General features: G+C 37.9%; 1 protein-coding gene across 1 annotated transcript in view; it reads right to left on the bottom strand.

Annotated features, from left to right (window-relative positions):
- NIBAN1 (niban apoptosis regulator 1) overlaps positions 1-16,629 on the bottom strand; it is a 180,191-nt gene that overhangs the window by 112,430 nt on the left and 51,132 nt on the right. The window lies entirely within an intron of this gene.

Genomic DNA, 16,629 nt, shown 5'->3' with positions numbered 1-16,629 from the left:
GGCAGAGGTTGTCAGCAAAAAGGCATAGACCCAGCAGAGCTCCGGGCACCAGGGAAACCAGCTGACCTTATATGAGTAACCCCCTCCCTTAATCGCATTCAGGTGTTCCAATTAAGTTGCATCACTGTCTCAATTAAAGCTGCAGTCTTTGCTGGCTAATACCATAAGGCTCCCTGGGAAAATGCACTAATTAGGTAGATTTTCTTATCTACTGATTAAGAATCTGTTTTGCACAAAATCAAGGTTAAAAGGTACTGCTATGAACCAGTCCCATCATCTGCATGGTATTTAAAAAGCCTTTAACAAAGCTTCTCTGGTCCCTGCTCTGTATCCAACTTTATATGAGCCAAGAGATGAGATACATTCAGTTATAGACTACTATAACAACAGTTTGGTGTACGTGCATGTTTTCTTTAGTTATGAAACAGTTCAGACAGAATAATAAAGTGAATAATATATATACCTACTACCCAGCGAAATAAAATGGTGATATTATGCCACATTTGCCTCAAAAAAATTTTAAACAAAATACTACAGCTACATTTGCAACCCCCTCTACCCTGCCCCACAACATCACCAGGCACCACTATGCTAAAACTGGTGTTTACTCCTGTCAATCATTTTAGACTCTTACAACATATGTATGTATCCATACATAATATTATTATCCATGTGTTCAAGCTTAATTCTACCTATCATTCTGCAGCTTGTTTTTTTACTCACATTATGATATATAGCTCATCTATATATGTAAATATATTTACACACATGTACATGGTATATTTAATTCTAGTTTACTTATTTTAACTGTTATTTATAATTCTAACATATAGTACAATTTATTTCCTTGTTGATGGACCTCTCACATATTTCAACTCTTTTTGCTCGTACAATCAATGCTGATGTGAACATTGGTGCATGAATCTCCTGGTGCATATATACAAGTTTCTCTACTCTGTGTGTTAAGAATATTAGGGCAAAGGGTGAGCATCTTCACCTGCACTTCATATAGCCAAATTGCCCTCCAAAGTGGCTGAACGATTCACATCCCACTAGCAGGGTATAAGAGTTACCTCCTCCCACATCCTCAGGAATTCTCGGTACTGTCCCACTTCCACATTTTTGCCTGTTTCAACAGGTGAAAAATGGTGCCTTCATTTGCACTTACTAGTGAGGCTGAGCAACCTTTCATATATTTACTGGCCACTGTGGTTTCTTATTCTGTGACTCCATATCCTCTCCCCGTTTGTCTTCTTACTGACATGTAGGAATTGTTTACAAAGTTAGGGTGAATTATGTCAAGTCCTATGGAAAAACAATGTTGGCATTTTTACCAGAATAACAATACATTTATGATTTTTATGAGACTGACAGCTTTTTCATAGAGTCTCCAACCACTGCTAGCTGTATAGCATTTACGTGCAAACTATGGAAAGGTACCCCTTCTTCAGGGCAGATGCAGCCAGCCCCACATGAATGGAGAATGCAACATGGGCTGGATTTTAGCTCTGCTTGCCCATTGGCCCCAGGCCTACTGAATCAGAAATTCTGGAGGTACAATCCAGCAATCTGTGTTTTAGCAAGCCCTCCAAGTGATTATGATCCACACTGAAGTTTAGAACCACTGGTTTAATCAGTCCCTTATCGATGGATACTTGGGCAGTTTCCTTTGTCTAGTATGCACAATACTGCAATGAATTGTTTTATATATGTCTTTCATACCATGCAGGTATATACATATATATATATAGGAAAAATTTGTAGACATGTAAATGCTAAGTCAAGGAGGAAATGCATTTGTAATTTTTATAAAAATGGACACATTTACCTCCATAGGAATTATACCGTTTTGCACTGCCATCATTATCATAGGAGACTGTCATTTACACACAGGCTCATCAGCATGTTCTCAAACTTTTGTGTCTTTGCCAATGAGAGATGCATCATTTATATAGGTGTAGAAAGTTAGTAAGAGCCCAAGACATATCAGCTCACGTACCTGAGCTCATGCACTCCATTAAAACTATTATGGGTTAACAGAATGGGAAGAATTATTCCCAGCATACAGTTGGAATGTTTATTGTATAGTCTCATAAAAGACAAGTTGTAAATGGCAGTTACATATAATTGATATTGTACTTATAGTTCTGTATTATAATTCAGGTGTATTATTTCTTTTACATACATTGCAGATTTTTATAGGTGAAAACCAAACCAACATTCAATAATATTTGTTCTGCAAGATAAAAGTACTCCAGAATCCAAACCACTGATTTAAATTTGAAACATTGCGAGTACCTGAAGGACTGCCTAGATATAAGAGCAACTGTTATTTCCACACTGTGAAAAGGAAACATTTTAAAAGTAGATGCTCTCTTGAACCAGGTGAACTTCCTGTTGATTGGATGTAGGTAAGAAGTGGATTGCTGCCAATGGATGCAAATCTGGCTTATTGTGCAGTCAGATTAATGGCTGTCATCTGTCTGCATTCCCCCAAATATGGTACCATTAGTGGTTTATACTAAGCCATTCTCAGAGGCCCATTCTGTTTCAGTCCTACCACCCAAAAAGGAAGACATAGACATCTAGGCTTTCAGAAATATCTGAGGAGAGCTTGTTCAATCTCAGCATAGAGCAAACTTTCAATCCTTTCCCTCAAGCTGACTCAGTCTCCACTGAACAAAGCTGGACTTACAGTGGCACAAGATTCTACTTCAGAAAGGTGCAGGTCTAAATCCTCATTAAGTTGGTTCCACTACGTATTAATTATATGACTTTGGGCAAGTCACTTTGTCTCTAGAAAACATTTTGCAGATGTGGAAGCCATCTGCTCATCTGCTTTCCTTAAGGGAATATAACGGGATTCCTTCAGAGTACATGAAGCTCTCCAAATAAAAGATAAACATTCCAAGAAAGGTTATTACTCGCAGAAGCAAAAACATCACATGCTAACAAATGTGGTGTCTACTAGAAGTGTTGTCTAATAGAAATTTGGGGGATGACAGAGATGTTCTGTATCTGTTCTGTGCGGTACAACAGTCACTGGTAACATGGGGCTACTGAACACTTGAAATGTGGCTAGTGTGACTGAAAAACTTAATACTTGTTTTTCTTTTCTCTTTAGTTTTTAAGATAAATTTTCTTACGTATAATTGAGGATTACAACATGATGCTATGGGATACATATGGGTAGTAAAATGGTTACTGGAGTAAAGAACATGAACATATCTCTCATCTCACATACTTTTACAAAATTAATGGTTTAGTTAACTTTCTTTCTTTCTTTCTTTTTTTTTTTTTTTTTTGAGACAGAATCTCGCTCTGTCACTCAGGCTGGAGTACAGTGGCATGATCTCGCGGCTCGCTGCAACCTCTGCCTCCTGGGTTCAAATGATTCTCCTGCCTCAGCCTCCTGAGTAGTTGGAACTACAGGCGCCTGCCACCATGCCCAGCTAATCTTTTGTATTTTTAGTAGAGACGGGGTTTCACCATGTTAGCCAGGATGGTCTTGATCTCCTGACCTCGTGACCCACCAGCCTCGGCCTCCCCAAGTGCTGGGATTACAGGCGTGAGCCACCATGCCCAGCCCGTTAACTTTCATTTTAATAGCCACATGTGGCTAATGGTTACCATATTGAGCAGTATGTCTCTAGAAAACCTTTCATGTCTTCATCTTAAAATAGGGATAAAAATCACCAATCTCAGTGTTTCCTTTGTCTTACTGGTCACAAGATTCTCCTGAGTTGCCTGATAAAAAGTAGAAAATTCCTTTCCCTACCTCAGACCTAGTGAATCAGAATCTATATGAGGGAAGCCAGAGAAACTGTGTTTTCAATATCTTCCTCCAGGAGATTCTTACGATGAGGCCAGTTTGTTATATTCAATAGCATTGTAATGAAGAATAAATCTGGCATTTGTAAGCATTAGCAAGATGCCTGGATCTGTACAATCACAGAGGGAGAAGGCTCTTGTTCTGGAGAAGTTAGTTGCACCAACATACGTGCTCACTGGTATCAAAGTACCCACTTCAAAGCTCTCTAAAGAATAGTAAGACGGTTTAGTACTTCTGGGGTGATGGAGGAGATTGTATTCCAGAATGCTAAGGGCACTTGATCAGTTTTCCTTTGTTTTGTTGTGATGGAGAGGAATAGAGTAATATATAAGGTATGGCTCTGATGATGGGTAGCTTGAAGGATGGATAGCCTCGGCTCTATTTGATATGGTAAGCGATTTTTGAAATCTAGTGAAGGAACTTAGAATGGAGGTAAGAGAGAACAACTAATGTGTAACTACACATAAATGTAATTTGAATAATAGACGTAAAAGGGAAAGAGAAAGAGACAGAGACAGAGAGACATAGGTTGAAAGAAACCTGCATAGCAAAGGCTTCCTTAATGTCAGGTTGTTGACTTTAGGAAATAGAGAAAATAACGACCTCAATAGGATTAAAGAATGGCTTGTTGGCAAAAGGCCTGGATTCTAGTCCATTCCTGAATATGCTGTTGTTTCAAGGAGCATATTATATAACTGCCACAGAAAATTCTGAAATTTCAATATAGTTTCAGAAGTCCATGAACATTCCCATTTTGCAGATGTGGAAGCCATCTGCTCATCTACTCTCCTTTATGGAATACAATGGGATTCTTCCAGATCACTTGAAGCTCTCCAAATAAAAGACACAAGCATTATAAGAAAGAATATTACTTGCAGAAGCAGAAACATAATATGCAAATAAATGTGTCTATTATTATTTCTGTGAGTTCTTCACATCATTGAAGCTGATCTGCATAGTATAAATAGATACCATTGCTTTGTAACAGAGATATCGATGTAGGGGAACGAAAAAATGGTAATGAGGGGAAGAAGAAAGTTGCAATAGGTAAATACATTATTTACATGTAATGCTAAAAGAAACTTAGGTTGGAAACTTCACTTGAGCTTACATTTTAAATTTTCACTTTATTTAATTGTAACAGGTACATGATAATGTTAGGCTAACTGTAAATATTTAATTTTTATTTTACTACCACAGTAGGTGGGGAATAAATTAGCTATGAGCAAAAAAATCCAATTCATTAACTTCCCTTTATTTCCCTTGAATAATTATGAGTGTGTGTGTCTGTGTGTGTGTGTGTGTCTCCAAATAAACTATATACAACTTGACCAAAGTTTTAAAATGAGGGGTTTTTTAAAGTAAAATATTCAATTTCCAGGATAAGACTGAAAAGTGTTTGTTCCATTTAATATAACAAAATAAAAATATTTTATATTTATAAGACAAAAATAAATATTTTTATTATTGAAGGAATGACTTATGAATTGATAAACTAGATATGTATGAAAATACTATGCCTGATCCATAACATTATTTCCTTTTTCTTTTCTCTTTTAAACGTGCTTATTCTACTATTCATCTCCTTCAGCCTTCCAAGCTCTTGCCCCTCCCGATTTCCCTAGCCCTTAGAACCCCTCCAAGTTTTACTTCCTTCACTACTTATCCTTGATCTCCAGGACTCATAGTTGATTCACTAACACCACTCAAGAATATTTTTGATTTTCCTATCCCTAAGAAAATCTTTCTTCAAAATCTGCCCAGCCAATATCTAGCCACGGATCAACCCACCTGCCCATTTTCCTGGCTGCTTATTGCAGGCTTCCCAGCAGTACAGAAAACACTGCTATGCTGTGCGCTTGGCTCCGCTGCAGACAAATGAGCCCCAGCCTGGGCTGGACCAATTGCTGTTCAGCAAACTTTTTCTTATCCCCATGACTATCTCTTCCACTTTTTTTTTCTTTGAGATGGAGTCTCAGTCTGTCGCCCAGGCTGGAGTGCAGTGGCGCGATCTCAGCTCATTGCAAGCTCCACCTCCCGGGTTCATGCCATTCTGCCTCAGCCTCCTGAGTAGCTGGGACTACAGACACCTGCCACCAAGCCCGGCTAATTTTTTTTTTTTTTTTTTTTGTATTTTTAGTAGAGACGGGGTTTCACCGTGTTAGCCAGGAAGGTCGTGATCTCCTGACCTCGTGATCTGCCCACCTCGGTCTCCCAAAATGCTGGGATTACAGGCGTGAGCCACCATGCCCGGCCGGTCTCTTCCACTTTTCAAAGCAGCTCTCACATCTTCAAAAGTATCCTTAAACTCCCTTCTCCACCCTCCCTTTACTCAGACTTCCTCTTTTAAGAAAATGGAGATATAATAAGTTTCATTTCTCTTCTATCCACCTCTAAGTTCATCTCATCATCTACTATACTTTCCTCCTTCTGCCCACCTCAAAAGGAAGACCTCCGCAATATTTTTCTTCCAAACTCAGTATATCAATTGTCTCCTTTTTCTCAGATTGCCATTGATTTTCTCACCACTAGTTTTCACCCACCCATGCATTCAAGTCCCAGAAAAGAAAATTACTCATCTACCTCTCAGGCAACTGCCCTCTTTTTTACCCTTAACCATCAAACCTCTTGAAACAATATCCTGAATCCATTGTTCTCAGATTCATCACCTCTATCCACTTCTTCATCAGTCACTCTCTCCCTTAAAAATGCAACCCCACTGAACTGCCTGTACAACCCAATGACTCCTACACGTGTGTCTGCTGTCCCAGCCTCTCCTGGATCCCTGCCGTATATTTCCAAATGTCTCCTGCTGAATAACTCCTTGTGAAAGTCCTGACAGGCACTTCGAATTTGCTCCCCTGTCTCAGTTAACAGATTCACCATCACCTGGGTGCCTGCAGTAGAAACCTCAGAATCATCCTTTTGGATCTCCTCCTTTAGGTGCCACAGTCAGCAAACCCTGCCCTTTGGGCTTTAGGGATCTCTCTCAAAAGCAATCTTGCCACCAACGACTGGTTCAGGCCCTTGTCTCTTACAAAAATAATGACTGCAATGAGCTCCTAACTTTGCCTCTAACTGCTCCCATTTCAAACCCACTCTTCACATCATGGCAAAGGTAACATTAGAAAACACATAACTGATCAGGTCCTTCCCCTGATAAAAGCCACCTTGGGTTCTTCCAGGCTCTTCTCAAGTTGGTCCCAACCCACCTGTCCAGCTTCTCCTCTATCCACAGAGCCTTGTATATGCTGGCTATGGCACGTTCCCCACAGTGGTTAAGCATAGCACATCATAACTGCCTGTACTGTTCACCGTTCCTAGAACCTATAGACCCAGATAAATTCCTATTCATCTGCAAAGTCAAAGTGCAAGTCTACTTTGAAGCTTCTCCTGAATTCTCCTTACCTAACGCCTTGGTCAGAATTAATTGTTCCCTTTTCTATATTTACCCAGTCTTTTACCTGAACCCCCATTTTTCCAATGTCTACACCATAATGTAATATAGTGATTTATTTACATGCCCTCTCTCTCCAGTATAGCAGCTCATTGAAAGTGCATTGCTCATCTTTGTTCCTGAAAGCCTAGAGTGGTCAGTAGCAGGCACAGAATTGATATTAGCTATACAGCTATACAGTGAGTGTATTTTCCCTGTCCACCCTAACATCCTCCACCATCGGAATAAAGGGAATGCACATGGAAAATTAATTTGCCACACAAATGGAACATTTACACCAACATTTAAACTTGTAAAAAAAAACCTCTAAAATTCTTTAGAAAACTCCATTCCAAAGCTATTCTTTTTCTTACATACTGTGAGTTTATTATTCCTTCATTAGAGAACCAGAAAGACTACAAATAAATTTTAAGTTGTCAGACTCATCCTAAAGTAATATGTTTAGCTATGCAGTGATTTAGTGTGAGACATATTGAAAACAAACAAACAAACAAACAAAAAAAGACCAGTAAGTTAAGCATGTAAATATCTGGTACAAACTGGCCTGTCCTGACCTATAGGTGAATCAAGGTGACCTGCTTGAAGCAGCCTTGGATTCCAGGGAAGGAGTTCCCAAAGGGAGCGTTGGAGTGTTTGATTCCTTTTCTCCAAATCCCATGTGAAGCTTACGATTCTGCTGGAAGCAAGGCATCAAAACTACATGTTTACAAAGAAAGTTTTGAGGTGAATATTTAGATTAAGACCATGTTTATATGGCACAAAATACTTGGTTGACTTAATCCGATTCAGTGCAAAGGGGAAAATAACCACGTTTAAACGGTCTTAATATCAGAAGTTATTTACTTCCTGGAAAATCAAAACACACTCAAATTTGCTTTGGAAATAATTTTAAAAAAAGAGATCATTAAGAAGAAAATAAATGAGCTGCTTTGTCATCTGTTTTGCTGTTTCTCCTGAAGGGTTTCCATAGTACTTTGGACTTGTCTCTATTAGGGTAATGGTAACAGGTGAGGAATAAAACGCAGCTGCATATGAACTCCCAAGGGGGAAATTCTGTAAACATCCTAGGTAATGAGTATAATATATATGTAAATATACAATGCCTTCTATGAGTCATTGGCTCTTTAATAATCTCCAGATAACGAAAAAAAAAATTGTTTTTAATCATGGGCAATCAAAAGTATCTTCAAACAGAAGAAATTTCCTTTTGTCGGGGGCTGGGGGAGGGGCAGGTGTTGGGGATGAAAAGTCTTGTTGCAATTCATTACCCAGGGATAGAAAGAAAAAACTTATAGTTCCTATAATTTTAAATAAATAAGACCGGACACCAAAGTCAGGGAAATGAATGGACAGGAAATGCAGCAAACTTTAAAGAGGAAGTGGGTTTGAGCCTTCAACTGGAGGACATTGAGGAGGAGGAAACCTACAAGATGTGTAAAAATGGAAAATCAAGGCTCTCATCTTAAGAAAGAAACTCAGAGCCCATGACTAAATTATCAGAAAGATGAAATACAACCAATTAACATTTTATGGCTATTTGAAGAGATCATAAGACATAATAATTGACACAATGGTTGTACAGATTTATGGGATACAGTGTGATATTTTGATATTTGCAATGTGTAATGATCAAATCAGGGTAATTAGCATACTCATCACCTCAAACATTTATCATTTCTTTGTGCTGGGAACATTAAAAAATCCTCTCTTCTAGCTATTTGAAAATACATAACAAATTATTGTTAACTATACTCACCCTACAGTGCTATAGAACACCAGAATTTATTCTTCCTGGTTATAATTTTACATCCTTTAACCAACCTCTTACTATTCCCTCCACGCTTCCCAGCTTCTAACCACTATTAGTAACCACTACTCTACTCTCCACTTCTATGAGATGAACTTTTTTAAGCTTCCACATGAGTAAGAACATGCAATATTTATTAGATATCTTAATTATTATTAAATTTGGTAGTTTATCAACTGCTTTAAAATTATAAAAGTCGAAGCAAACAATAATTTTCTCCTACCAAAAAGAAATGTATTTTCTGATCTAATTATGTATAATGAAATAAAAGAAAACGGTAAACTCAGGGAAGTAAGGCATTCTATATTTTAAAATGAATGCAACCATTAAAAATATATTTGTAGGGCAGGCGCGGTGGCTCACGCCTGTAATCCCAGCACCTTGGGAAGTCAAGGCAGGTGGATCACCTGAGGTCAGGAGTTCAAGACCAGCCTGACAAGCATGGTGAAACCCCGTCTCTACTAAAAATACAAAATTAGCCGGGTGTGGTGGCGGTCACCTGTAGTCCCAGCTACTCAGGAGGCTGAGGCAGGAGAATCGCTTGAATTGGGGAGGCAGAGGTTGCAGTGAGCCAATATTGCACCACTGCACTCCAGCCTGGGTGACAGAGCAAGGCTCTGTCTCAAAAAAAAAAATTAGCCGGATGTGGTGGCACATGGCTGTAATCCCAACTACTTGGGAGACTGAGGCAGGAGAATCATTTGAACCCGGGAGGCGGAGGTTGCAGTGAGCCGAGATTGCGCCATTGCACTCCAGCCTGGGCAACAAGGGTGAAACTCTGTCTCAAAAAAAAAATTTGTAAAACATATCTAACATATAAAAAGACATCATAAGGTAAGCGAAAACAACAAAAAAGTGAATACAGACTTTTATAGAGACAGCGATCACAAAAAAGTAAAAGAAACAGAACCAGCTGAGCAGAGAAGAAAGACTGGAAGAAAATATACCAAAATGATAAGTGATTATCATTGGGTAATAGGCCCATAGATACAAATTTTTCCTTCTGTCTTTACAAAGGGCTGTGCTTTTAAGACATATTTCATTTTTGAGTGGATAAGAAAGAAATTTTCTCCAAAGAAACAGTACAAAGTAATAGACTGCTTAGAAAGCACACAATATTTGCCCAACTAAAACTAGTACATATCATTAAGTTAGTATATAACAATCAAGACAAATGGGTGGCCATCAGCTGCCAAAGCACAGCATTATTAATTCAATAATTTCAAGAAAAGTAGCCAATCAATAGTAACCTCCAAATTAGCATCAATTCTGCCATTATTTTCAGGAACATTCAAATGGTTATAATAAGGCAATTTAGCTAAACTATGATTCTGTGCTCTGGTTATTTTCAGCACGTAGGCTCAATTTTAAAGAAGCAGTAATTGTATAATAATATCAATAATACCAATTGGTGCTTATCTGTTTCTCTATAAAAGCAAATGCTTTTTGTATTATATTATAACACACAAGTCCTTTGAAATACAAATGTTAATTACATGCACATAATTAAGTTGATGAGAATAGAAGGAATTACTCTCCCCACAACTACACCCTCACCAATTACCTTTCACATCTCCTTAATTTTTTTTAATTTTTAATTTTTGTGGGTCCATAGTAGGTATATGTATTTATGGGACACATGACATATTTTGATAAGGCATAAAATGTGTAATAATCACATCAGTATAAATAGGGTAGCCATCACATCAAGCATTTATCCTTTCTTTGTGTTACAAACAATCCATTTATACTCTTAGTTATTTTTAAATGTACAATAAATTATTGTTGACTGTAGTCTCCCTGTTATACTATCAAATACTAGATCTTATTCATTCTATCTAACTACATTTTTTTTTACCTATTAATCAACCCCCTTCACCTCACCCACTACTCTTTCCAGCCTCTGGTAACTACTGTTCTACTCTCTACCTCCATGAGTTCAATTGTTTTAATTTTTAGCTCCCACAAACAAGTGAGAACATACAAAGGTCTCACTTTGGGCACATTTTCATGTACCTGTCTGCCATTTGGTTGTCTTCTTTTGAGAAATATCTATTCAGATCTTTTGTCCCCTTTGTTTTGTTTTGTTTTTTTGTTTTTGTTTGTTTGTTTTGTTTTGAGTTGGAGTCTCACTCTTTCACCCAGGCTGCAGTGCAATGGCACAGTCTTGGCTCACTGCAACCTCTGCCTCCTAGGTTCAAGTGATTCTCCTGCCTCAGCCTCCCGAGTAGCTGGGATTACAGGCGCCTGCCACGACACCCAGCTGATTTTTGTATTTTTAGTAGAGACAGGGTTTCACCATGTGGGTCTGCCTGGTCTCGAACTCCTGACCTCAGGTGATCCACTTGTTTCTGCCTCCCAAAGTGCTGGGATTACAGGCGTGAGTTAAATCAGATTATTAGATTGTTTCTTATAGAGTTGTTTAAGCTTCTTATACATTCTGGTTATCAGCCCCTGTCAGATGGATAGTTTGCAAATATTTTCCCCCATTCTGTCAGTTGTCTCTTCACTTTGTTGATTGTTTCATTCGCTGTGCAGAAGCCGTCTAACTTGATGGGATCCCATTTGTCCATTTTTGCTTTTGTTGCCCATGCTTATGGGACATTACTCAAGAAACCTTTGCTCAGTCCAATGTCCTAGAGAGTTTCTCTAACGTTTTATTTTAGTAGTTTCATACTTTGATGTCTTAGATTTAAGTCTTTAATCTATTTTGATTTGGTTTTTGTATATGGCAAGAGATAAGGGTCTAGTTTCATTCTTCTGTGTATGGACCTCCAGTTTTCCTAGCACCATTTACTGAAGAGACTGTCCCTTCTCCAAAGTATACTCTTGTAACCTTTGTGGGATATAAGTTCACTGTAGATATATGGATTTATTTCTGGGTTCTCTGTTCTGTTCCATTGGTCTATGTGTTTGGTTTTATGCCAACATCATGCTGTTTTGGTTGCTATAGCTCTGTACTACAATTTGAAGTCCGGTAATGTGATTCCTCCAGTTTTGTTCTTTTTGTTCAAGATAGCTTTGGCTATCCTGGGTCTTTTGTGGTTCCATATAAATTTTAGGATTGTCTTTTCTATTTCTGTGAAGAATGTCATTGGTATTTTGATAAGGATTGCATTGAATCTGTAGATTGTTTTGGGTTGGGTGGTACGGACATTTTAACAATATTGATAATTCCAACCCATGAACATGGAATATCTTTCCTTTTTGTGTGTGCCATCTGCAATTTCTTTCATCAGTGTTTTATAGTTATCATTGTAGAGATCTTTCACTTCTTTGGTTAATTTCTAGGTATTTAATTTTATTAGCATCTATTATAAGTGGGATTACTTTCTTGATTTCATTTTCAGATTGTTCACTGCTGGCATATAGAAATGCTACTGATTTTTGTATATTGATTTTGTATCCTGCAACTTTACTGAATTTGTTTATCAGTTCTAATAGTTTTTTTTTTTTTTTGGTAGAGTCTTTGTATTTTTCTAAAGATAAGATCATATCATCTACAAACAAGAATAATTTGATGTCTTCCTTTCCAATTTAGATGCCTTTTATTTCTTTCTCTTGTCTGATTTCTCTAGCTGGGATGTCCAGTACTATGTTGAATAACAGTGATGAAGTGGGTGTCCTTGTTGTGTTTCAGATCTTAGAGGAAAGGATTTCAGTTTTTCCCCATTCAGTATGATACCAGCTGTGGACCTGTCATATATGGCTTTTATGGTGTTGAGGTATGTCTCTTCTATACCCAGTTTTTGAGGGCTTTTATCACAAAGGGATGTTGAATTTTATCAAATGCTTTTCAGCATCAATTGAAATGATCATATGGTTTTTGTCCTTAATTCTGTTGATATGATGTATCACACTGATTGATCTGCATATATGGAATCATCCTTGCATCCCTGGGATAAATCCCACTTCATCACGATAAATGATCTTTTTAATGTTTTGTTGAATTCAATTTACTAATATTTTGTTGAGGATTTTTGCATCAATATCCATCAACAATACTGGCCTGTAGTTTTCTTTTTTTGATGTGTCTTTGTCTGTTTTTGGTATCAGGTAATACTGGCCTCATTGAATGATTTGGAAGTATTTGCTTCTCCTTTATTTTTCAGAATAGTTTCGGTAGGATTGCTATTAGTTCTTTAAATGTTTGGTAAAATCCAGCAGTGAAGCTATCAGGCCCTGGGCTTTTCTTTGCTATATATTTATTACAGCTTTGATCTCATTACTTGTTATTGGTCTGTTCAAGTTATGAATTTCTTCATGATTCAATATTGGTAGGTTGTAGGTATCCAGGAATTATCCATTTCTCCTAGGTTTTCCAACTTATTGACGTATAGTTGCCCATAGTAGCCACTAATGATCCTTTGAATTTCTGCAGCATTGGTTGTAATGTTTCCATTTTCAGGTCTAATTTTATTTGGGTCTTCTCTTTTTTTCTTAGTCTGACTAAAGTTTGTCCATTTTACTTATCTTTTCAAAAACCCCACTTTTTGTTTCATTGATCTTTTGTATTGTTTTTTCATTTCCATTTCATTTATTTCTGCTCTAATCTTTATTATTAATTTGCTTGTTATTAGCAGCTTATTATAATATCTGGGTGCTCTAGTGTTGGGTGCATATATATTTACAATTGTTATAACCTCTTGCTGAATTGACCCCTTTATCATTCTAAAATGACCCCCTTTGTCTCTTTTTATAGTTTTTATTTTGAAATCTATTTTATCTGATATAGGTATAGTTACTCCTGCTCTTTTTTGGTTTTCATTTGTATAGAACATCTTTTTCCATCCCTTTATTTTCAGTCTATGTGTGTCATTATAGGTGAAGTGTATTTCCTATAGGCAACCAATCATTGGGTCTTGTGTTTTATCCATTCAGCCATTCTATGTCTTTTGATTGGAGAGTTTAGTCCACTTACATTCAATGTTATTATTGATAAGTAAGGGCTTACTCCTGCTATTTTGTTATTAGTTTTCTGATTGCTTTTTGGTCTTCTCTTCCTTCTTTTCTGCCTTCCTGTCATTTTATTAGTGAAGATGATTTTTCTCTGGTGGTATTTTTAATTTCTTGATTTTTTTTTGTTTGTTATATGATTTTTTTATTTGAGGCTACCATGAGGCTTGCAAATAATATCTTATAACCCATTATTTTAAACTGAGGATAACTTAACACTGATTGCATAAACAAATAAGCAAAGAGAAAACTAAAAAAAAAACTCTATACATTAACTTCATCTTTTTAACTTTCTGTTAATCCACTTTTTAACTTTCTGTTGTTATATTTATAGCTTATTGTATGGTCTATGCCTTGAAAACTTGTAGTTATTATTTTTGATCTGTCCATATTTTAGTCTTTCTACTCAAGACGTGAGTAGTTTACACACCACAATTACAGTGTTATAATATTCTGGCTTTTTCTGTGTACTTACTGTTACTAGTGAGTTTTGAACCTTCCAATGCTTTCTTCTTGCTCATTAACGTTCTTTACTTTCAGATTGAAGGACTCCTTTTAGCATTTCTTGTAGGACAGGTCTGGCATTGACGAAATCCTTTAGCTCGTCTAAGAAAGTCCTTATTTATCTTTCATGTTTGAAGGGTGTTTTTGCTGGATATACTATTCTAGGATACGAGGTTTTTTTTTTTCCTTTGGTACTTGAAATATGTCATGCTACTTTCTTCTGGCCTACAAGATTTCCACTAAGAAGTCTGCTGCCAGACATATTGGAGCTCTATTGTATGTGTTTTATTTGTCTGTTTGTTTTTGTTTTTAAGACGAGACTCACTCTATCGCCCAGGCTGGAGTGCAGTGGTGCAATCTCTGCTCACTGCAACCTCCACCTCCCAGGTTCAAGTGATTCTCCTGTCTCAGACTCCTGAGTAGTTGGGATTACAGGCATGCACTACCACACCCAGCTAATTTTTGTGTGTTTTGTAGAGACGGGGCTTCACCATGTTGGCCAGGCTGGTCTTGAACTCCTGACCTCAAGTGATCTGTCCACCTTGGCCTCCCAGAGTGCTGGGATTACAGACATGAGCCACCACACCTAGCCTCTGTTGTATGTTATTTGTTTCTTTTCTCTTGCTTCTTTTAGGATCCTTTCTTTATCTTTGGCCATCGGAGTTTAATTATTGGATGTCTTGAGATAGTCTTATTTGGGTTAAACCGATAACCCAAGTTAGGTGTTCTATAACCTTCTTGTACTTGAATATTTATATATTTCTTGAGGTTTGGAAAGCCTTTTTATTATTCCTTTGAATAAACTTTCTACCCCTATCTGTCTATCTACCTCCTCTTTAAGGCCAATAACTCAGACTTGCCCTTTTGAGGCTATTTTCTGGATCTTCTAGGCATGCTTCATTCTTTTTTCTTTAATCTCCTCTGATTGTGTATTTTCAAACAGCCTGTCTTCAAGTTCACTAATTCTTTCTCCTGCTTGATCAATTCTGTTATTAAGGGACTTTGATGCATTCTTCAGTATGTCGATTACATTTTTCAACTCCAGAATTTCAGCTTAATTCTTTTTACTTATTTAAATATCTTTGTTAAATTTATCTGATAGGATTCTGAATTCCTCCTCTGTGTTATCTTGAATTTTGTTGAATTTCCTCAAAACAGCTATTTTGAATTCTCTGTCTAAAGGTCAAATATCTCTGTCTCTCCAAGATTGGTCCCTGGTGCCTTACTTAGTTTTGGTGAGGTCAGGTTTTCTTGGATGGTCTTGATGCTTGTGGATGTTCATCAGTGTCTGGGCATTGAAGAGTTATGTATTTATTGTAGTGTTCTCACTCTGGGCTTGTTTGTACCCTTCTTTCTTAGGAAGGCTTTCCAGGTATTCAAAGGGACTTAGGTGTCGTAGTCTAAGTTTTTGGTCACTTCTGCCATATCTGCATTAGGTAATGCTGTGGCTCTTGTAGATTCATAGAGATACCACCTTGGTGGTCTTGGATAAGATCCAGAAAAATTTCCTGGATTACCAGGCAGTCTTGTTCTCGTCCCTTGCTTTCTCTAAAACAAATGGAGTCTCTTTCTCTGTGTTGAGCTGCCTGGAGCTGGGGAAGGGGTGACACAAGCACCCAGTGACCATCATCGCTGGGACTATACTTGGTCAGACCTGAAGCCAGGCACAGCACTAGGACTCACCCAAGGCCTGTGATACCCACTGCCTGCCTACAACCTATGTTTGCTCAAGGCCTTAGGGCCCTACAATTAGCAGATAGCAAGATGAGCTTGGCTTTTGTCCTTATTTTCAGAGTGGTGAGTTCCCCCAGGCCCTGAGCAGGTCTAGAGATGCCATCCTGGAGCCAGGACCTAGAGTCAGAAACCTTAGGAATCTACCTGGTGCTCTATTCTACTGCAGCTGAGCTGGCACTCAAGCCACAAGACAAAATCTTTTACACTCTTCCCTCTCCTTTCCACAAGCAGAAGCGTCTCTCTCTGTGGCCCCCATAGCTGGGAATGTGCTGGGGCTCACCTGAATCCAGCACAGCTCTGAGTCTCACTCAATGCCCATGGCAAGTACTGCCTGGGTAC

This window comes from Pongo pygmaeus, chromosome 1 (genome assembly GCF_028885625.2).
Source record: "Pongo pygmaeus isolate AG05252 chromosome 1, NHGRI_mPonPyg2-v2.0_pri, whole genome shotgun sequence".
Classification (NCBI taxonomy): domain Eukaryota; kingdom Metazoa; phylum Chordata; class Mammalia; order Primates; family Hominidae; genus Pongo; species Pongo pygmaeus.
This window is presented reverse-complemented; position numbering and strand designations above follow the sequence as displayed.